This window comes from Halyomorpha halys, unplaced genomic scaffold, assembly GCF_000696795.3.
Source record: "Halyomorpha halys isolate HHAL.00 unplaced genomic scaffold, Hhal_1.1 Scaffold121.1, whole genome shotgun sequence".
Lineage (NCBI taxonomy): Eukaryota > Metazoa > Arthropoda > Insecta > Hemiptera > Pentatomidae > Halyomorpha > Halyomorpha halys.
Window position 1 is genome coordinate 2,073,173 of NW_027107242.1, and position 24,685 is coordinate 2,097,857.

A 24,685-nucleotide genomic window follows, 5' to 3' on the forward strand; every position below is an offset into this window, starting at 1 on the left:
ATTTACATTTTAATTAATATACATATATGGCGTTAACAGAAGGAAAAAATCGTTATTGGAATATTGCAAACCTATAACAGGTTTAAGAATAAAAAACTGTACCATAGTCACATTACTTTACGGTAACTAAAGTAATATCCTCCACTAAAGTAATATAAAGTGATCCCCCACCCTTTTTTTTCTTATATATCACATTATTTTAATGAATAATGACTGTATTTGTATAAACAATGTTAAAAAAGTGAATTAGAAAGTCATGGCTGTTCATTATCAACATAAATAATATTGTTACACTTACAGACTGCTTTATATGATATAATAAGCTAAATAATACTTTTAAGGACGTTCACATTTGAAGTAAAACGTATAAATATGAGCTAAAACATAATTGTATAAGTATATTTAATTTAGAAACAAGCACGCAACTAGAATAAACAGGCACTTAATACACAAAGCGGAGTAAGGTAATTAGTGGTTCGCAATGTGGGGGGCATGGACGGCGTAAAAACAAGGTGGATATATAATGAACCCGAGTAGCTAATGATATAGGAATTCAAAGAATCTTTTCAACCGACTCCAGTTGGATAACTTAAATAGGGAACATTTGTATTGCTCGGAGCGAAATATACACCAGTGCCTTCCAGTTATCTGACAAATTAACAATAAGTAAATTTTAAAAAAATATTATAATATTAACATTTTTTATAACAATTTGAAATAATTATATAATTTATAGAAAAAGTTTGACGAGTCAAGGCATAATTCAGTTCTATTGTTTCATATTCTCAAATAAAGTTGAATCTATACATCAAATCGAATAAGGAATTGAAACTAATTATACTTAAAATATAGCATGAAAATACCCGTTTTCCACTTCTTTAATTATTGCATTTAACTGTGAGATGATTTTATGCTTTTTTCAATGTATTTTATTTTAACCGAAAATATTTCAAATTTAGTGCAAATAGATTGTATATGTGAAAAAAAAACGCTAAACAGTTTTCTAAATTTTATTATTTCTAATTATTTATTTATTTTTAAGATGGCATAAAAAAAAAATCCAACACCCCCGTATCTCAAATGGTTCGTATCTCAACGACAGCACATAAAACAACAAAAAATGTGGCATAATCTTACCGCACAAAATGAAGTTATTTAAATCATTATGCGTTAACATGACATCCGAAAAAGTTTGAGAAATCATATTATTATCATTAAGCAATTGAATAAAGTATTAGAGACTAGTAAATAAAATTAATTCTTCATATCATGAGAATATATTTTTTTACATTTTACAACAAAGTAATGAAAAAGAGAATTTTTTTTTTTAAAAAATAAGAATCTTATTGATGGTATTAGGAAAGTTTGTACACATTTTGTTTTGAAAAAACATGCCACACTGTGCCATGGAAAGAGAAATGCTGATAACAACTAATAGCTTCAATAACAAATCATTACAGGGTATTTATTTATTGAATTTCGTGTTGGCCCAATTCCAACCCAAATGGAACAATCTCACCTCATTTCACGCTATGTAAACTTACAAATACATAGGACCTGGACCGCTATTCTTTATGTATTACAGTAAAATAAAAGTGAATTTTTTTTTTAAATAATAATTAATAGTTCCCACTTCCGACTTCATATTTGACGCCTGCATACAGTTATGGATTTTTTAAAGATTCATAATTATCTACAATGAAACGACAAACTCGTTTACTGATCGGTAAATTTGGATTAATATCAAATTTTATAACTTTTGAAGATTTATTATTTAAAAACTGTGATGCATCTTCGTATGTTCCTATGTTTAATATCTATCCGTTGACTAAGATATGGGTCACAGTGTTGTAGGAAGATCTAATTACAGGCACTCAGTTGCACATGATAGGTTCATTCCCCATCCATTAATAGCATGCAAGGGAATACTAGCATTACTGTCTCTGGCATTGTTCAACGCAACATTAAAAGATCAGTAACTTTATCGGAATAATTTTTCAATAGAAAATAGATTGTTTTGACGGAATTCACTGTATTGCAATTAGTTTTAAGAGATTAACTATTCGTAATAATTTATCCATTATTTTAAAATTGGTTTTTCAGACAATTCATTTCATAATTTTACTTTTACTGTAAATTTTATTATAAAAATGCATAATTTTATGATAATCATTACATTAAGCAACCGGTCATAAAATCAATGTTAACAATAACCAGATGATGTTAATGATTTTGACTGTTATTTTTTTGGCGTATTGTAATATGTAGTCATTCGGCTTATAACTATATCCCACAAGGTGTTTCATGTACATCAACTGTACCCTTCCTTACAACCATTTCCAACTGAAAATTTTCGTTTCAAATTATTCAAGGACTAGAACATAACAAGAATAACAGCATATTCGCACAACAGGCCTAAAGAATTTCAATTCATCAATTTCATGTTAAAAAAAAAAAAGCTCAAATAAATTGAATTTTTTTTTCATGTACAATACTAAATAATTTAATTTTTATTGGAGATACATTCATACATTTCAAGATTTAAGTTGTTAAATGTTTACTTTTCAATTGTAATCAAACAAGATTATCAGTTCATTTTATTTTTATTAACTAAAGTTTTTTATATGGACAAATATAATTTCCTGTGATTTATTAATTTTTGAAATATTAACTTATTCGAAAAATTCTCTTTCTTGTTTTTCTCAATATTAATTTCTTTACTAGAAGGTAATTCACAAGAATAATTAAACTCATTACCAGCATAAATTTGAAAAAGACAAGGTTCTAGAAGGGTACATTTCGTTATCCAATGATTGGGGTGTTGATACTCCTATGATATTCAAGAATTATTCTCTTTATACAAAGGTCTATACTCAACAACCAACTCACCATTTTTAGTGTTTTCAATTATTTTTTTTATTAATAAACAAAATATTGTTTTAATCAATTTTAATCGTTAGTCTTAAAAAACAAATAACTCCGACAACTACTTTCAGCGAATTACATATGTTATCGCAGTATGATCGTATTGGCCAGAGGACAGGTGGTCCTATTTCACCATCACACGTCACCGAGATAACATCATTCAGGGAAACGAGAGGAAATTTGCGCTTAACCAATTTCCGAATCACTAATTACTGAGTTCGCCTCAATTAGGAAATGAAAACTAATTTTCAAGGTAACCTACGGTCATGCGCCCAAAGAAAATGCTTTCATCCCACTGACTCTAGGATCAATAGATCTCGATGTTGATTTACAATATATGTTCATACATTAATCTAATTTGTCTTAATCATTAACATATTATCATAAGCCATTTAGAATAAGATACATATTGGTATATTCGTTAATAATTGATGTAGATGCTCATAATGAACGATGAGATGATTAATGTTTGTCATGGAAAAAGTCAATTAACCTTGAAAGCTTTTAAAGAAGGGCTTATAAGTTGAGCTTGAAAGTGGGTCACTCATCCTCGTAAGGTTGAAAACTGCGGAGATAACCGTTTGGGTTGGCCTTGTCTCTATTTTATATTACAACAGCCCAATGCATAAAATTTAGCCAATTGAATATACAGTAACAAATAATTTAAGCATTTATAATTTAATTTCTGGTTTGAGACGGGATTAATTATCAATTTTAATAAGAAATGTCTATACAGTCTCACAATGTTTATTTTCTTGTAACTCTACGTTTCGGTCATACCAGGCTACCTTAAGGATCTGATTTATAACAAGGTTATCAAAATGTTGTAGGCTATTCGCCGTTATCCAATTTAATCTTAGGTATTAACCTATTATTATCACAATTTCATTTATTTTAATTCTATTCAACTTACACTGTTTATTACAATCTATCACTTTATCAACAGTTCTATAATCTTGATACCTTTATAAAGCGATAGATTTTAATAGACAGTGTAAACTGGATAGAATTAGAATAAGTGAAACTTTGATAATAATAGGCTATTGACTATGACAAAATTCGACCAAGGCAGAATAGCCTTGCAAAATTTTGCAACATTTTGCAACATTGCAACATTTTGATAAAAATTTTAGTTGTGGTAATATATATAAGAACTTAGAAATGTATAGAATGGCCGAAACGTAGCAGTTACAAGAAACTAAAAAGTATGAGACTAAACGGATATTTTTTATTATAATTGATAAAAAAATTAGTTCCTAATTTGCCTAAAGTAACGAATTAGGCGTTTTCTTTCACCTATAGATCCTAAACAGTACGAAATAAAATCCTAACGAAAAATTAATCATATAAGGAATTAAGCAGCATTGAATTTCGCGTCGAATGATTATCATAATTTATTGATTCAGTCAAGAATATCGTAAACTGTTATCCATCTTTTACAAAAAATAAAAAAAAAAAGTTTATTTTGAATTTTTTTTTTTAAAACTGTAGTCTATTACTTCATATTAGTCAATATTTAACCCGAAAGCACATTTCTGGCAATCATAAAACATTTAATTAGCAGCTTGATAAATAATTGAATAATTTTAGATCTTTCATCGGTATTTCGTCTAAATTTCTATGGTGGATCCAAGGGAAAAAGTTAAAACAAACTATAAAACCTTAAATTATGCTTAAAATGAGAACCATAATGAAATAATTTTACCAAAGGATGTCATGAACCACCTACTGCGATTGTTCCTTGAGCTCCAATTGTTGTTCCATGTACAACCAGAACAGATGGTTTACAATCATATCACTTGACCGAATTATTACATTGAGGTACCGATTCGTCATCATAAAACCGTTGTCAGATATTAATAATCAAGTAGAGAAATAAAAACTAACAATATTCTTTTATTGAAGTTTAAAAATGTAATATAATTTTCTCAATAACTTAGAAATATTGGTAATAGTAAATAGCGAATTAAATTAGTTAAATTTTTATTAGTAATTTAAATATCATATTAAGTGTCTTAATATGCCTCTGTTCTCTTATATTATGTTTAACAGAAACTTTCATGCCCTATATTATATTGCTTTGTGTGAGCTTATCATTAGGAATGTAAGATCACATATAGTGTTTCTTCAATGCTGTACTAAGGTAAATATGCTCTATTTTTTTAGTTTATTTGTTACCATACAATCACTATTCTATATTTAAATTTTTTACGGCAAAGTTGTTAAAAATTAGTTCTGATAAATTTGTCATGCATCTAGTGTTCATAAAAATTACGGGGCTTAAATGACGGAAAAAATATATTTCTCTTAAGTACTTTGTTTACATTAATTTGTTATAAAAAATTCTCAACACTTAAAAGTTTTTCTAGTTGCAGAAAATGTTTAAATAATTAAATGTATTTTCCCGGAAACTGTTATGATTGGAGTAAGTCAATTTACGGAATAAAAAGATCATTTGGAAAATTAGTACAGGAAAATATTGCCACAATGAATAATTTAAAAAATATTTGTTTCAAAACGAGCGAGAATTAATTCAAATTCAAAGTAAGCTGGTTTGTGAAAGTTGTGTGATGTGTGAACCGTACCAGATTATTTTTCTTTTCTACTAGTCACGGCCAAAGAGCTGAATATGAACGCTCTCAAAGGTTACACGCTAAGTAAAAATATTTGTTACTCCTGTCCGATTGTTTTGACCTTAATTCAATCAATTAAATGAGGAAGTATTACAAGATGAAGGTATTGATTTCGAAATATATTACCTAATATACAGTTATAAATAAAACTGTTCAACTTTATTGGAAAGACCGGGAGGGCATGAAAGAAGGGGCAGCAAAATTAAGCTTCCCCCTTGGCAAAAATTCTGGTCTCGGCACTGGATATAGCTACTAATGACATGACCATTAAAAAGAGGAGGAGACTAAAATAAGCTGGATGAGAGATCTCTATTTTTGAATTAAGATACTAAATTCTAGACCATGGAGGGGATCTGCTTGGTATCAATTTTCTTGTAATACCATAACTTTTCTACTCAACTCATTTCTTCTCAATACCTGTATTCTCTGGCTACTCTAACAGTCCTTCAGTAGCTGATCCCAAGTCTGATTCCATCTTATTTGGAGATTGTCACAAATATCTGTGTCTGGTATGAACAAGAGTTGAAGTTAAAAAAAAAAACATTTTTTAAATGACATTTCCAGGTCATTTCGAACATATTGCTAGAAATATCGTCAGTTTGTCCTTTCTCCACCAGAACTTTCATGTCCATTGAAAGAAGGTATCCAAAAAAAATGGTAGGTCTTGCAGATCCAGATTCCTCAAACTAAACATTGAAATAAAAAAAAAAAAAAAAAAAAAGAAAAAGAAACCTATAACTTCTCCAATAGCGGTATTCTCAGTGAAATGGGTTTTACCCGGTTACCCTGGTTACCCCCAGTTGGCCCTGACCTGAGGTGTAAACATACAACATTGCCTCAACTCCACCACGTGTACCACTCAAACACCCTGAATTTTCCAACTATGTTCGTTCTAAAACCGTCTATTAAACGACATTTTTAATTTACTGTTCTAGAGAGCCCTCCATACAACGAGGGTGGCAAAGCTTGGTTTAGGGTTCCCAAGACTGAACAAAAATACTCTGTATTTATTTTACTTAAATTTTATTCCCTTTGTCTTATTTATAAATTATTTTGTTATTATTTAATCAGCTATAATATATCGATTCATATTTTTGTTTACAAATATGTATTTTTTAAAAATTTTGTGAGCGGTAAGTTATTATTTTTCTTTCCTTTTTTGGTATACTTATACAGATATTAATATTTAATTTAATAAAAGCTTTCGATGTTTTGTACTTCACACTCAACGTAATTCATAACAATGTGTATGAGATAATTAACAAGTACGACTTTGTAAATATTTTATCAGACAAATGAACATAATTTCTGAAGTATGTGATTATTTTTATAGGAGTGCAATTGTTATTATTTTTAAATTCAAATTTTAATGATAATTATTTTGGTAATGATAAACAATCAGTAGTTCGTTTCATATAAATACAGTATGAAGATGATTTCTTAAACTGTGTACAGATCCAAATGAATGAATGAAAGCATTATCAAATTTTTTTAATACAATATTGGGCAATAATGGAATTTCTTAACTGTTAAAAATTGCTCATTTTTTTAATATGTGTTACTAAAATATATATTTTTCTAATTATTTATTCAATATAATATTGAAATTTACAATTACAATATCGACAAGAATATTATTGAAAAAAATCTGAGACTAAGGAGGACGGAAGTTGCTAGAGGCTTCAGAGGTAAGGTAGCATATTTAGCTTGGCGCCGTCTACTTTTATGGTTACGGCTTCTGTTTCTTGAATGCCAAGGAAGCCGTATAAATTTATTCTCGCGGGGAAAACTACCCTAAAACTCAACTTCAAAAAGATTTCCTATCTAGTTGAATAGGATAAGATTTGGAATAAACAGAGCTAAATTTTAGTACTCTAAATTCAGTCAATTTATTTACCTATTTTGTAGCTCAAATAATATTATTATTTTTTATATCTAAGATGAAAACAGGTTTAATGGTAATTCAAGCTTTGTTCCGGACACCTTTAGGGATTTAATTTATCTTGTGATCCTTGAAAGGACTCCTACTTGGTAAGACCCTGACCTCCAGTGAAAAGAAAACCTGAAAACCTTTCAGTTATAGTATGCCTAAATGTTCAAAAACATCTAAAAATCAATAATAATTTTGATGAATTAGATAATCTTAGTGAACTATTTAAAGATTCAAACAATCCTGAATTATTTTTAATGCAGTTCAAATATATTTTTCGTTAATATCACAGCATGAATATAATTAGACAGTGTACATGTGTCATCAGTGTACGTTGTTAGGACTGTATTGGGGTGGGTTAGGATGTTAGTTATATAGACCGTATAAAGAATGGGACCTAAGATACTACCTATAGGAACACCGGCGAGCTGAGAATAGAGAAATGATTATGACTAGTTTATGATTTACTTTAAAGGTTCTATCAGAAAGGTATATGGAAAGTTAAAATTGATGTATACCAAAGCAGATACATGAAGAAGGCGATATATGTTAAACTGGTCGTGAATTTGTTTTAGGGTGAAGCAAGATAAATGTTATTCGAATTTGTTATTTGGTGAAATAAAAAAAATATCAACGATAGCACTAGGTCGGGTGCAGGAGCAGAAGATATTGATGAAGCTTCCATGTAATCCATATAACTTCATGAAATTGATTTTATGAGGGTCCACAAGGCTCAAATGCCACTGCCAGTGCCAAGAGTAGATTGTAGCTTGCTCTAGTTGTCTTCGTGAATGGTCTTCTTTCTTGGATTTTTTAAATTATTTTTTTTCCAAAATCCATATTAAAATTAAAACTTTTTAAATGATACGTGATTAACCTAAAATCAAGAATTGCCCACAAATAATAACCTATAAATCACACGACTCGAACTAGTGGGGTTGTTAATTTTCAAACAGAGCTAAATTAATCACCACTTAAGGAATTGCGCAACAGTTTAATCGTGTATGGGGATCTTAAAGTACAATCATATTATTTGGTAAAATACACTAACTATTAATTATTTCTGATGCCTAATCATTTTTATGAAGGCTAGGATAATTTTAAACATTGGACAGAGGAAGCATTATAAAAACTCATAGGGGTTCATATCTAATTTGGAGACCTAAACAAATACATCAGCTAACAAAATTAATATAAAATATATAATTTTAATTGCTTTTACTCCTGCCTGGATAATGCCTGCTGATTAGCGGGAAATTATGGGGTAGCGTTTACCTCGTAATTACTGGTTCTGGTATTAGGTTATGTCAGTAACCTGTGAATTCATTATTTATCATAAATTGTGATTATTTAGATTAGAGAACAGTTATAACTAGGTAACTCCTACCATTTAATCCGTTAACAAGGTTTCACTCTTTATTCTATCATCATTACTATGATTCACGAATAAAACGTCTTGAATAACTTTTATTAAAGGGCTTTTTTGTAAGTATATTTTTGTATATCTATATCATTCATCCAGTGTATAAGTTTTAGTCCATTATCTTTTTTGAGTCATTTTCACTTGAAATTTACTTCCAAATATCAGCAGCCTGATCTGTATACGGAAAAGTTAGTTCAAAGTTAGCTAGTTCAAAGGAATTAAGGAAGTACTTAATAAAGCCGCTCACGAGTTGTGTAGAATCAGATGTAGAATCTAAAGTAGCTGCTTGAAGAAATTGAGAAAGCTACTTTTTGCTGGACAACCGAAAACACAAAAGGTTTTTCCTCATATCTAATGCACTCTTTCTTATCAAGTATTTGTTATTCTTTATGTAATTTTTCATCCTGTATCATTAAATAACTTTCCTTTTTTTAAAAAATAAATACATCAGAAACTGTATTTAAGTTTCAGTTTGGAATACCCAAAGTTTTGGGTTCAATTTTATTACTCCTTTACCTTAAAAACAGACACGAAACTAATTATATTGAGGTTTTTAATTGCATTCTTTCTCATTCAATAACGTTATTTGTTATAATCTGACAATATGTTAGCAAAAACGTTCAAAATATATTTTTTGTTTTGAGAATTCTCATTTTACGACACTCATAGTATTTATTTATTTCCGTATAATATCCGTATATTAAGCAATACTTAATTAAAACCTTTCAATAAATCAAACTGAGAAATGTTCACAGGGTAGGGTCACTACAGTACTCGCAATACCGATAACAGACAACAGGGATGAGTTTCACTATATAGATTATTACAAATAATTATATTCAGACTGTGATAGTAATGAAAAACATATTTGAACTGCATTAAAAATAATTCACAATTCTGAAAGTATGTATATATAATTTTAATTTTATTATAATTACAACATTTTATATTATAACATAATTTAATTATATAATTATATAACATTATTTCATTATAATTTTAACTTCAATGTAGTATCTTAGGTCCCATTCTCTTTACGGTCTGACATCCCAACGCACCCTAACACGGTCCTAACAACATAAGCTGATGACACATGTATACTGTCCGTAAACAACAACCCTACTAATGTATCACAAACTCTACAGACACACATAACATCCATTGAAGAATGGTGTCAAAACTGGAGAATCAAAATAAGTACTGAAAAATCCCACCTTTACTCTTCGTCGTAAACCTCTACCCTTCTGTCCTACAGTATCCTTTTTAAATACTCCACTAACGCGTGTTGAACAGATTCGCTACCTAGGAAACCACCTTGACAAGAGACTTACCTGGAATCCACATACAAGACTGAAGCGACAAGAAACTGCTCGTAGATTTCGATTGCTACAACACCTACCTGACAAACGCACTAAACTTTCCATTCACTACAAAAATTATTATGTACAATGATAATCAGACCAATTTGAACTTATGGAATTGAGCTCTGGGGCTCTACCAAACCATCCCTGCATCCAATCCTTACAATCCAAAATCCTACGTAAAATCCTTGATGCTCTATTACGTTACAAATAAACTCATCCACAACGACCTTAACATCCCATTTGTTGCAGATTTGGCCCAAAATAGATATGCGTCTTTTCATTCCAAACTCCTTACCCATCTTAACCCCTTAGTTTTTAATATCTCATCCTTAACAGTCTCTGATAAATATAATATAATAAATAATTCAACTCATAAAACTCCTTTTATATAGTTCAACAACAGAAAACATAAACTAAATAAAATAATGGATGAAAAAAAGAGTTTTTTGCATATCAAGGATGTAATCGAACCACTCAGAAACTAGAAAATGTAAACTACCTTATTAGCACTTAACTGTGATCTTAAATTAAAAATATTTTAGGATACGTAAAATTAATGCGTCAATATGGTGCGATGCCAGTATGAGAAAATGGAAATTAAATTCAATTAAATCCGGGTGTTCATGTTGGACACCTGTAGGCCGGGGGCAAGGTACCCCATCCCCATGGGGTACGGCCGAACACCTTTAGGGACTGTTAGCCTGCTCACAGGTTGCAGGTAGAACGCCAATACAATAGACATCTGTGGCGGAGTCACCTGGAAGGATCAACACCAGGAGCAGATAGGACATCCTAAATAAACAACTGATGGCGGTAAGGGCCGACCTAAGGACGGGGCATAAAATATTGTCAAAAAAGAAGCCGCCCGAGGAAAACAGACTACGCCCCAAAACAGAAGAAATCCCAGTTATCGGCAGGAAAATCACAGGATGTAAATTAAGGCATTTTCCTACCCCTTCTCGGACTCTACGAAGGACGGTTACTTTACGAGGGGGGAGCTTGAACTAGCCAATGAGGAGGCAGAAACAATGCGATGAAACCCCCTTACGACAAAGAAGGGGTGAGAGGGCAGAGGCAAGGTCACAAGTGAGTCAAAGGGAGTCAAGAGTCAAGGACAGACCAGAAAGGACACTGAAGCAGTACAGGAGTACAGAGGAGGTAGAACAGCCAAGAAGGACGTACATCCCCAGCTATGCCAGGACGATGTGGATGAACAGGGAGAAAGGACCAACGAGACTAAGAACTGCCTGAATACCGCTAAGCCAGCCAGACACTAAGCTAAGTAAAATCATAAAGTTGTATTTTGAATATCAACAGAAATAAAACTTGATTTAAATTAAAGCCAATATAAATATAAAAGTTAGTTTCAGCTGGTATTTCTCAATTCATAGCATAGTAATTAAACTTGATGTCAATAGATCTAACATGCTCCCTTTTATTGATTATACGTTAACTGTATGGAGTTGTAAATACAACCTAATGCAAACTAGACTTCATTTTATAATTTAGAACCCCTGCTATGATTATGAGGTAGCATTCATAATCATAACCAAATAAATTGGCAAACATGATACCGTTGAAGAAGATATCTAATAATTAATTACATACAATTACATCTAGCATTCCATAACAAACGGGTCTATGGTTTCTAGTTCTGGGATAAAATACATAGCAAACATCTACGAATCGTAGGCCAGTTCCCATCAGGAACCTATAGAGATAGATGATATAAATATCAATTTAAATAAATAAAATGCAGCCCTGGAATCCCCAGTCAGCCTTAGAACAGCTTTGAAGAGCTACAACATAGCAATGGTTTTATTTTATATTTTTACAAAATTTGAAGCTTCTTTTTTTATGATTTTTTTTTAAATTTTATTTGAATCCTATACAGATTGGTATACGAAATTACGTCGAACAAAAACTGAATTACTCGTTTAAACATTCACAGAATACAGGTCAATCTATCCCTGCCTGCATTTACAAATTAATTCTCCAAACAGGACGAGATCCTGATCACGACATTCAGCCTAATCAAAGGGATTTCTGAAACGAGTGTCAGATAGTTTATTTCAGCAGAATAATCAGCGTAGGGGTTTAATCAGCCAATTTCCAATCACATTGACGTTGATATCAAACATCCTCAGAATATTGTATATAAAGTTTTAATTACTTTGTGTAAAACTGAATTTAACTTTTAGTAATCGTTATTTTATTAATATTCTGAATGCTACTCGTATCTATTAGATTACTTCAGCTCTAAATAAATAATAATTGCTATTGAATAATATCAATAGAAGCAACCACAATAAAGAGCGATATGTACTAGCGTCCTTAGTATTCATCTATACAATAAATAAATACTACACTGAAAAAAAAATAACAACAATAATAGTAATAAATAAATATGTTAAATCAATGTAATGAAAATTGATTAAATAATAACAAAATAATTTATATACAAGATTTTTATATACAAGAAATTTATATACAAATAAAAAAATACATATTATACTTTAAATTAAGTATTGAAAATATGGATTTCTATATGTGGAATAAGGGCGCCCATTCGCACTTTTTTCAGATATTTTGAAATCTTTAATTCATCTTTCATGATCTTCTTTATCTAAATTTCTTTTTATAGTGAATTTGAACGCTTTTCGAATTAAAACAGAAATAAACGATCTTATGTGGGCAAAATATTTTGCTTTGACCACAGAGTGAAATGCTAAAACAAGCCTTGAGTCACATGCCAACACAGAAGCAAGACTTGAGTCACACGGACAATACAATTTATAAAATAGAATAATCCATACTCTATTTAAACAATCTATACAAATCTATTTTAAAAACTTTTTTAACAATAATAATTTGTTTTTTTTTAGGTGGTTCATTTAATATTCTAATTGCTGTTTTACAAATTAATAGGATAAAGGAACCTGTTATCTGCGAGAGACGATATGTGCGCCCTTCCTTGCTCGTCTAAAAGATGTGCAAGGAAGTTTAAAGAATAAACTTAATATATAAAAAAAAAAATTTATGAATTACCATTTATTATATATTGCTTATGTATGACATTTTACCGACTTCTTGGTAAAAAAAATTGTTAACAAAACTATGCATTTTGGCGTATAACTCAGAAATTATAAATTTTATTTATGTTTTTTTTTTTTGTTTTGGTTTTTCATATTAGGACAATGTTATATAACTAGGTATTACCTCCCTCTAAACAAAAAATAATATTGAATATAGAAAATAATTAGCTAGGATACAGAAAATTTATTCTGTACCCTCATCATTAAAAAATGTAGAAATTAGGCCGGTTCTTTTTTACTTCGGTTTAGTTTTTCATTATGACTTGAAAGTTGTACACCGTTCGAAAGCTAAATCTTCTATTTTAAGCTATATAACATCATTTCCAATTAATGCCGATAAAAAGGCAAAATAACGGTTTCAAATGAAGAAAATATTGCAAACATTTTATTTTATACCTTCGGTTCTAATTTGTTAAATTAGACCCAGTTTGTGCCTTTAGGTGCAGTTTATAAGATCCTAAAACACTCCCAAGTTTCGTATAGACTGGCTGAGTCGTGTTGAAGTTATTTTTATTTTCTTAACATATATTTTACTATATACTGGTATTTACCACCATAATCTAAATACGTATAGTGAGCATTGATTCGATCTTTAATATATATCTAAATATATTAATTTATATCATACTTTCAATTATACCTAATGAATCTATCTACATCCCTACATCAAGCAATTGGGAAGTATTGTTAAAATGTTGACCGATAGAGAAATCGAGTATTCATTTCTATTTCTTGTCCTCTATTTCATAAAAAATACTGAAATCCTCATCCAACTGACTAGCACAGCAAACCAACTTATTCCGGCAGAGTTCCACCATCCTTACCTTCAGAAAATCAATCCTGCCAAAATTCTTACCCACTGATGCCATTCTTTATCTCATCCTCAATACCATTATTGATAAAATATTCTGGAATCATCCATGATTTACATAGATTTGCCGAATCCCTGAAATTTGGACATATATTTAAAAGAAATATTTAATTCAAATGAAAAATATTGATTTAATTAACTCTGATATACAGTAGACACTTATTAATCCGGAGATTAAGCAAAGCATCTAGTGGTTTCAGATAAATGAGAGTTTCATTAATGGAGATTTCAAAAAAAAAAAAAAAGATCATGTTCGTTATGTATTATTTTGTAAATATACGTTTTTGTTAAAGAAATAAGAATTAATAGAAGGGTGAGATAAAAGAAGGTAACAAAACTTATCTAACTTTCATGTTTCATTAATTCCATGGCGTAGCTATAGGCTATAGCTAGACTATACCACCTTAGCTGGACTCAAATCAATACCTTATAATGCCACAAGGCAATCAAAGGGAGAAGATACAGTAAAGTATATATAATACTTTTCATGTATCATATATGTATGAAGTACTAATTTTTTATTTTAATGAAGGATATGAAAAAAGGGGTAAAATAAATTACCGAGCGAACCGTATTATTCAAGATTTGTCCCAAAATTTATTCACTTTGAAATCTTCTATACCCAAATTATTTACCTACGATTGAGTTTATTATTCAAGTAAAGATCATTTGATAGAAATATTGTTTGTTTTTTTCTGTAGTCAGGAAGTGAAGTAATTAAACATCCTTCAAGTAGAGGAATGCTAACTCATTTGAAGCTTTCTCTCAAACAGCAGGAACTTTCCTGCGAAATAAGGTCTATTAGTTTTACAGTTGTTGCCAGAGTTGAGAGAGGTATCCTGAAACGTGCAGCAACATCTATTTTTCTCCTAAATTTAAGAGCTAATAGAATTCTGTACGTCTAATAGCACCTGAAATATTTGCTTAAATAAATTGGAAAAATGTTGATTTTTGTTATGTAAGAAAAAATAAAGTTTTGAAAAATTTACTAGAAAAACTGTGAGACATAAACTTGTCCATTAGCTCTGAAATTGAAGCTAGGCATATTTGCCAAAAGGTAGTTTCTTATAATTTCAGTTTTCATAATATTTGCCAGAATAAATTCCCAAAACGATTTGTCCTTTAAAGGGTAGATGGAATAAAGAGGGACTCTAACTTTAATAGATTTATACTATTTAAAACAGGTTTTTATTTTTTTTTTAACGATAAATAGTTTTTAAAAGATATTGAGCAATGAATAAAAAATTAGCGAAAATTTTAGTTTTTAGTTTATGGGTTACCATTTTATAATTTATTCCTGTTTCTTAAAATAAATGACATAATATTTTCAGAATCGATTTTTTTGTAAATTGAAACTATAGATGATTTTTGAAAAATTATGATTACAACCGAAAAAATATTTCTAAGGTTTGAAAACGTATTTTTTAAAAAAATTCAGTATGGTAAAAGGATACCAAAAACGAATTTTTACATTTGAAACTCGCCTTGGCAAGAAATAGTTTCACCTACAATCTGTATCTCCTATCTGGAATGTTAAACTCCAATGTCAGCAGTTTTCAATAAAGTGATTTTATTAATATTAATATTTTTTTTTTGCAAAACATAAAAGACTTTATGTGAGAAATATAATAATTTAATAAAAATTTAAAGCCTGTTTTGATCCATTTATCCTGTTCTGAATCATTACATAGTCAATATTAAAGTGCAATTATAAAAATTTATTTTTTGGGCAAATTAAAATTATTGACTGTAGGAAGATATAATAAGACAGTCCAATTGACGGTCAAAAAAGGAAAACAAAATAGCAAAAAAGGCTTTCTATTATTAATCAACGTTTCGCCTCAGTTAGCAAAGGTTCATTAGGACTCATTGTCACATATGATACAAACATCATAAAAAAAGATAAGACTAAAGAATATACTTCGAAAATAGGAACAAAGTAAGCTAAAAGAATCTAAATATTGAATAACAATTAATAAAAAGAACAGTAATAAATGATACCACTATTTATTTTTTTTAATATGAAAGTATATTTTATAGTCTAAGGCTACGGCCACACTTGGGTTTTTTGAAGCTGGACGCTTAGCGTCAAAAGAAACAGCTTCTAAACACGCCTGAGGCTACGGCCACACTTGGGTTTTTTGAAGCTGGACGCTTAGCGTCAAAAGAAACAGCTTCTAAACACGCCTGAACGTGGCCACACTTGACCGCGTGCATAGTTGCTTCTTTTAACGCAACGCCTCCTAGTGTCGAAAGACATCAAATGTGGCCATGTCTGGCTCAGTAGTGTTGCGATCCTCTAATACGTTCGGTGTCAAGTTCCATTGTCTGTCGTCTTGTAAACTGTCGAAACTATTTCACTCGCACTCAACTACAAAGTTACAAACTTAAAAACTTACAAAAGTTACAACTTAAAACTTACAAAAGTTACAACTGTAAACTGTCGAAACTAATTCACTCGCACTCAACTACAAAGTTTACCGAGGACTGTGTGGACGCCAAGTGAGTAGCGTGAATTGATGCAAGGAAATGGACCTGGGCTTATCCGACCAGCTGTTGACCTTGAAGATGTGCCGTCTCTACTGACGCTGAAGGGAAAAGACGCTGTGTGTGGCCACCACCACTCCTCTCCAGCTAACCTATAAATACAGCGTCTTTTGACGCTAAGCGTCCAGCTTCAAAAAACCCAAGTGTGGCCGTAGCCTCAGGCGTGTTTAGAAGCTGTTTCTTTTGACGCTAAGCGTCCAGCTTCAAAAAACCCAAGTGTGGCCGTAGCCTTAAGATACTTTACAATATTATATTACATTGTACCATAATTGGTACAATTATTTGTAGATACTTTACAATATTGTACCTTGTTCTCATTTAAACCAGATCAAACCCTGCAAAGTTGGGCGAACAAAAACTCAAAAACTGTTGATAATTAATAAAAAGATGTTATCTTCTTTTTATATACCGTTTTATCAACCACCCGGACTATCTAAGATATCTAATTGCATGCTAACAACTGAGTATCTTATAATAAAATGATTGACGAATTGAATGTCAATGGTGATGGGAATATTCTGTAAAGAAAGAACTCAAGGAACTTTGTAATGAACGTATTTTTATTTATAGCTTTTGTTCTATAACGTGTACATAAATAATATAACTCGATATCAAGATTTATAGGTTTTTATTTTTATAATTCAAAAGATTTCGGTTGAACCGACGATGTTGTGATGTGATTGCAGTCACTAATACAATACAAAAATCATCAGTCATAATGTTTCCCAATTCATTTCAATCAGACTACTATACTGAGTTATGTTTCTGTTACTGCGTTCCTACGGGTCAAAGATTCAGTATTGTGTTTAGAGAAAGGTATGCTAATTTTTCTGTGCTGTTATTAGAGACAAAGTTGACTAATCCAGTATATTTTTTTGCACCCGTGAAGGGCTTTTTACTTTTTAAAAGAGATAATGTTTGTAAATATAATCACAGCAGACCCATGATGGGCTTTCATCCTCTTTTAGTATCCTGCTTCAATCCGATCTCTCACCACTAAGCTTACGCACCTGTTGAACTAACAGAAGTTTTCAACAACGCCAAACAGTTTGAACGAGTTCGCTGCTTCCAATATATCTTCTACTCTTATTTTGTGTTTATGAATTTTGGTTTAATTACCCTATCTCTAATAGGGCACAAACCCTTTCTTGTTTTCTTTTAGTGAAGATCATCTTCTAGGGAAAGCTCGAAGGTTCAGATTAATCAGTTTGGGCTGTTAGTCTAACGAAAAGAAATATTCCTTAATAAGACATCTATAAAATAATGGCTGTTTGCTTTATCTCGACCTCTAAAGATATCTTTGAAAATATCAGGAACTATGTGAAAAATGAGCGAACATTTTAAGCTTTTTAGTTTTTTGGCAACCATTTTGTTATTTATATTCGAAATTTTGTAATAGATACCACTCAAGATTATTTTTTTTCATGGTTTAAAGAAAAATAATATGATGATAAAAAAACAGCTTTGATTTTTCTATAATTATAGTGTCACTAAATTTCTTAGAATTTACTTTTATCTAACACCTATTTCCCCCCTTTATCTCTTCTACTATTCAGTTTACTAAAATGCTGAATTAAAGATGATTTTGTTTTTTTTTAAACTGACAAAATATTTAAATTTTTGGTGAGTGCTAATTTTACTAACAAGACATAATGACATTGATTTTTTTTTTTTTTTAGTAATCATCTGTTTTCTCCTCGAAAAAATAATATCACTGGGCGATTCGACATTAAAAATCCTTAAAAGACATTTTTTACTAGTAGTGACAGGGAAAATAAAAATGCCTGGAAAATATGTGCCTAATTAAAAAAAAAAAAAAAAAAAGAAAGCCATTTACTCTTTATGGAATTCAACGTAAAATTCAATTATAGAATAAAATAAGGAGGTTTTAATTTGAACAAGCAAAGTTTGTGACGATTATGTCCATTTGGATATTAGTTTTATATGTATATTGCTTCTATAATTGCACATTAACCATTTTTATATGCACTAGACCAAAAAGAAACAATATTTTACATAACACATCCAAAGAAATAGTTTTGGTTGACCCAAAAATATCGGGAAGAAATCTCCGCCACGGAAAACTATTTATATTTTATATAACACCTAACCTGTGACCAAAGACTTTTATTTGCTTTTAAAAAGATCTCCAGAAGTAACTTGACTAAAATTTTATTATGATAGCTACTTAACAATATTAAAATACATTTGTATTTTTTTTCCTAACTTTCTCTCTCTTTTGTAATCTTATAATAATAATAATAGAAAACTTAAAGTATTTGTTAATATAAAAAGTATTAAAAGAATAAGAAAAGGTATGCTAACAGAATTAATATAACATTCCCTCTATCTCAGAAGAATCTCAAGGTAACCTCAAAGTCTGGCAATCTCCAGGTCTTCCCCCTTCCATTCCGCCCTTGTTCCCCGAAGCCACTATTTTCCTAGTCCTACTAAAACAATAAAATGAAAACAACTAGAAAACTCCAGCCCTCTTACAAACTTAAACGTTATGAGAAACTGTTTTTAAATAGAGAGAACAATATCTTATTTAATTTTATTACATGTCAAAATAAACCTCCATTCTAAGGGTTTTAACAAAGGGGAATTGATTAATCAATAAACAATCAGAAACCCAAACCATTAGAAAAACTGGTAATGTCAAGTAACACTATTTCGAGATATGATTTTTATAGATGTAGATTTCCAGAAGTGATTATTAGAACAAGAAATTATGACTTCTTAAATTTACTAATCTATCGTCTTAAAACTGATGTAAGATACTTGTTTATACAAGCAAACCAATAATTCTAATTAAAAGAAGATACTGTTTTTATAGATTGGATTTTATACCAACGACGTTGTTAAACATTAAGTAATCTTAATTTGAAAAATCGGCAAACCTTTTTTTCTATGGAAAAATTACAACAGAAAATTTATAGTAGTAATAATTTCTTTTGCAATATTGAATGCAAATGTCTGCGCCCACAAAATGTTTTACATTTTAATTTATTCTTCGTTTAATTAATTTTTTTTGAGTAGTTGTACATATAGGACAAAGGTTGTTAATTAACATCATTTATTATTAATAATGTAAAAAAAGAAGTTATGATTTTATAAAAAAACATGGCATACCCAGTAACCGCATTAATGCACTTGATCATATATAATGCACTCACCCTCACCTTGGCCCATATATTTAATGTTTTAATCATAACCAGGTTCCGTAGCTCGGGGTGGTCCCGCCCACCATCTTCACGTTTGGGACCTGAACATGTTTTCCAAAATATATGCATGATATCATAAATATAAAGGATGTATGAATTTTTAATAACGTCTTAAAACAAGCATCCGAAAAAATGGACTACTTTTCTTTCCTAAATAAGTTCCGAAGCTCTGAGATAATAAAGGGCTACGAAGGGGGAAAAATTAAAATGAAACTCGATCCCTATAAAGTCCACATTATTATAAGCGCGGACAAGAAGTAGACAAAGTGGAATTAAAAAAGTTCCTTAATTAACAAAGAAGTTGTTTTTAGATATTTATCCCTTCACTTCTATTATCCGCTTAGTCTTAACAACCAACTACCACAGTTTGAAAAAAAAATCTTATAATGAAACAAAGGTTTCAGTGGCCATTGAAGATACCTTTCCACCTATTCAACCGTTATTTACAATATCTTCACAGCTCCACTTGGTTTTACAATGGGCGTATTTGATCAAAGAGATAGGTATATTTGTAAAATATAGGTCTTACATTTAATTCGTTAAATGCGGTTATAAAATTTAATTAAGTTGTCACTCATCCTTAATTTCAGATTCCAAGAGACATAAACTATTCATTTATTTTTAGAACCTCTGAGATTACGTGTATGAAAATACATCACAGAACCCGTAAGTAATTCTATGATTGCCTTAATAACAATATAATTTATACTTTAAGATCTTAAAAAAATTTTTTTTTTAGAGATTTTAGGTGATTTTACAAATTTGGCACTGCTTTATACGGATTTTTTAAATATTCTTTTGAAACTACGAAATTGTTTTAATGTATAATTATTAAAACGTTATTAGTATTTGTTTTTAGACAAGCAATATTATGGTAATAAAGACAATGTTTATACATTCACATAATATTGCCAATCTTGTATCTCATATCGAGCTCACTATTTTTTATTAGTTTATAGTATAAAGAATTTTCTAGTCACTATACTGTTTAAGATGATATTTATATTTTTTAATATGATGGTTTTGAAACATCTGTAAATCATCTAAGCACTTAACATATATATCAATGGCGCAATAACTCACTAATTAGTCGATCCTTTTTCCAAAGATCTCTTGAGTTAAACCAGACCAATTATTGGAGTTAAGCTGGTGGCTCTCACATCAGTGCGTACTTTCTTTGGGTCTTCCGTCTTTTATGATTTGATGAGGTTAAACATTTACAGTTTTTTTTTTTTTTTATGAATACTTCTACGAGCCATATATCCGAACTAATGAATCCGTTTTAAGAAACTGATTTATGTTCATATCATTACACAAATCATAGATGTTGACGCTTCTCCTTCATTTTAAGATGCCTACTGTTCCAATTTTTGAAGGAGAACTTAAAGCGCTAACGAAACGTTCCTGAATGCGATTCGCGTTTATAAAAACAAACGCTAGTCTTTCTGTAGTTAAGATCGAAACAAAGCATTAAAGATTTGATGACCCATAATACCTAAAGATTCCAAAGTATAAAATATTCTCCTATTTATAAGAAGAGGGTAAAAGGCGGTGGCACCAAGTGGGATTAGGTTGCCCCATCGCTTTTTATACAATTTTATTTCTACACAAATGGAATAATTCCTACCAACCCAAACTACTTTATTTTTTTTTTACTGCTCTAAAAAAGCTACTTGAGATGTGAACCAATTTTTATGGTTATGATGCTAAGCAAAGAAATGAAATAGAAAAAAATGTAGTACAATCTTTCTTTGTTTAACAATACTGTAATTAATTACATTGAGAAAAAGGATTAATTTATCTTTAAAGAAACGTATTCGATGTATTCCATATCGTCTGGTAGGTACTTAAATTTACTAGTTGGAAATAATCAAGTCATAGTATTTATAAAAGCAAATATTAATTTAAGGCATATTACCCTCAACAGTAGATAATATAAATATTCAATATTACCATTTATTTTTTTTTTAATACTAATTTGCATTTATTGATAGATATTACAATCTGCCACACAGTTGTGGGCAATAGGTAATAGTGATGAATGATCTCATACATACTAAAATAAGATAAAATAAATTAAATTAATGAAAAAAAATATATTAATACTGTAAATAATTACCATTTTGTTTTGGTCTAAATGTATTTAGTTTTTTTTTCTGTATCTAAAATTATTGATATGCAATTATAATATATGTTGTAATTAGGTGCGGGCACTCTATTTCTGGCCAATATATTGTGTAACCTTATAATTGTTCTATAGGGACCTAGTCCCGAACGATTAACGATTTTTCATTTTATTTTATTTCAACAGTTTCCGAGTAGCATGAATTCTACAAACAAAAACTAAATTTAGGAATTTTGATTTAATTTAACAAATCCATTAAACTGTTTTGTAAAACTACTATTACAAGTATTCAAGAAAATTAAAGTGTATTGATTTTTCTAAAATATAATTTTAGATACAGTTCACGATACTCCTGATGCGGATAAATAAGCCGGGAAACATCCAAAGAAACACTAATTAATAAAACTATGAAGTTCAACAACTAATAAACCAAAATGAGACTAAAAGGGAGATTGGAAGAGATTGGTGAAAGGGACATGTGAAGTATCGTTTGGTTAGAAGTCAATCATACAAATTTAATACCGGTCATAGTGAAGTTGGTGTTTAATTTCAACTAGATGTCCGTTTTAACGGAAAAACATTGACCATTCGAGATAACAGAGTTAGTAGAACTTGTTCTATCGGTCGGAAGATTGGTCGCAGGCAATTTTCCGCATCGGACTACCTAAGAATACCACCAAACCAACTTGATAAATAATATCAGAGGATATTTCTCAGGAGATGGCCAGCATAAATCAGGGAACTTTATTCCGGAATACTACTCCTTGGTGGAAGTTGTTTTTCCTTTGCGTACCAGGAAGATCGTAACGAGATTTTGGCTTAGCAGATAGCGCAAGAAAAATCTATAGGATCATTACACAAAGAGATAAGATAGTGTTTGCTTACCTTAACACACTTCGCTGGAGATATCAAACTCCTTCTCTTAGGTCTTGAAATAATTTGAATTCTAAAAAAGAAAAAAATATATTTATGGTTTTTGTAAAAATAAATGCTTGAAACTATAAAATATTGGAGTATCAATTTATAAATTAATCAATTATTCAAGTAACCAATATCCTAATAAATAAATATTAAAGATACATGTATACTCTTAACCATACAAGAAAAACTTTAATTTGGACCGCATATTCTGGGTACTAATACATATATATATATATATATGTCAATAAGTGCAAGTCAGTAATGTGGCATTAAATGAAGTGTAAAGAAGGAGTTGTCTTACAATCATAGTAATGTTAAAATTCTCAAGTCAGACACGGAAGTAAACACCAACAAAATTACGTCAAATTCTTGGAAGAATATATCATAACCAGACTGAACTTGAAAAAAAAAATTCAAGAGATATTTTTATTAGTTAAATATTACTTTATTAATTAAAAAATGAAAAAAAAAGACAATCGGAATAAATAATGATATACGCATGATGAGATTGTAGAAAATGGAAACTTGTGAAGGTAAGTATTCATAAGTTTCTCTCTGATTTCTGGGTTTTCACAAATGAAAAGGGCACAAGAGAGATAAAGAAAGAAAAAAAGTGGAGTTACACTGAAGATAGTAATCGAGTATTCTTTTCAATCAAAATTAGTTTTGAATAATATATACACATAGATCAAAACTAATTATATATAAAATTCAAAACTAATTATTATATTTATATATTAAAAAATACTATTATTATTGTATAATAAGAACTATCATGCAATTTAAAACAGACAATAAGACACAATTAATATTAGAGAATTTTTTGAATACCATTTGCTCTTTTCTTTAAAGACAAAAGGTTTCTTTTCATTGATTTATAACACAGTCATTTTATGTTATTTCTATGAAATGAAATGAATAATTTCAATGGATATTTAAAAATAAGCCACTACAGACGTTTAAATATTTTGGAAACTTCAAAACCCTCCATTTTGCCACTTTTAAGAAGAAAAAAAAATATCTACATGAAACTTCTTTTTATGTTAAAACGGCAGAACTCAATATAATTTGGAAATATTTTTAAGACACGACTGATTAATCTAAGCTTTTCGGTTTCAATAGGGCTTGATAAAGGTAAAAATTTATTATTTTATAAATACACTGCAAGGAAGTTAAGCAGTTTTTTTTAATATCCTAAAAGTTAAATATAGTGGATAACCGCTCTGTAAATAGTGGTAAATGAGGTTTACAGAATGGAATACTGAAGAAAAGTAAAGTACAAAAATAAATAAACTTGGAATACAATATCTCATTACTACACTTTGAGGTAAGGGCCTTTTTCAGACATTCTCGATCGCAGATCCAATATCACTCTTTTTCGGCCAAGACTCCCATTGGAGTCCTATACTGCCTAACCATGGTTAGGGGTCAAAGTTCTTCATTTTGTGGGACCGCCACTCAATGAAAAAAGTCAACATCCCAGGACGGATTCGAACCGGCACCGCCAATAGACATCAAATTGGTAAGACTGTGTCTTAACCACTGAGCTATGGGTGGCCCTAATATCACTCTTAGAATCTTCAATTAATATTAATTAATACTGCTTCGTTTATCACAATCATTCGTT

At 30.1% G+C, this 24,685-nt stretch overlaps 1 protein-coding gene across 2 annotated transcripts in view; it reads right to left on the reverse strand.

Moving 5' to 3' along the window:
• Nmdar2 (NMDA receptor 2) overlaps positions 1-23,083 on the reverse strand; it is a gene marked incomplete at its 5' end in the record, with an annotated part of 971,135 nt that extends 948,052 nt beyond the window's left edge. For both annotated transcript variants that reach the window (XM_067045541.1, XM_067045540.1), the window contains 1 exon segment: positions 23,023-23,083.
• Between the last annotated feature and the right edge of the window lie 1,602 nt (positions 23,084-24,685).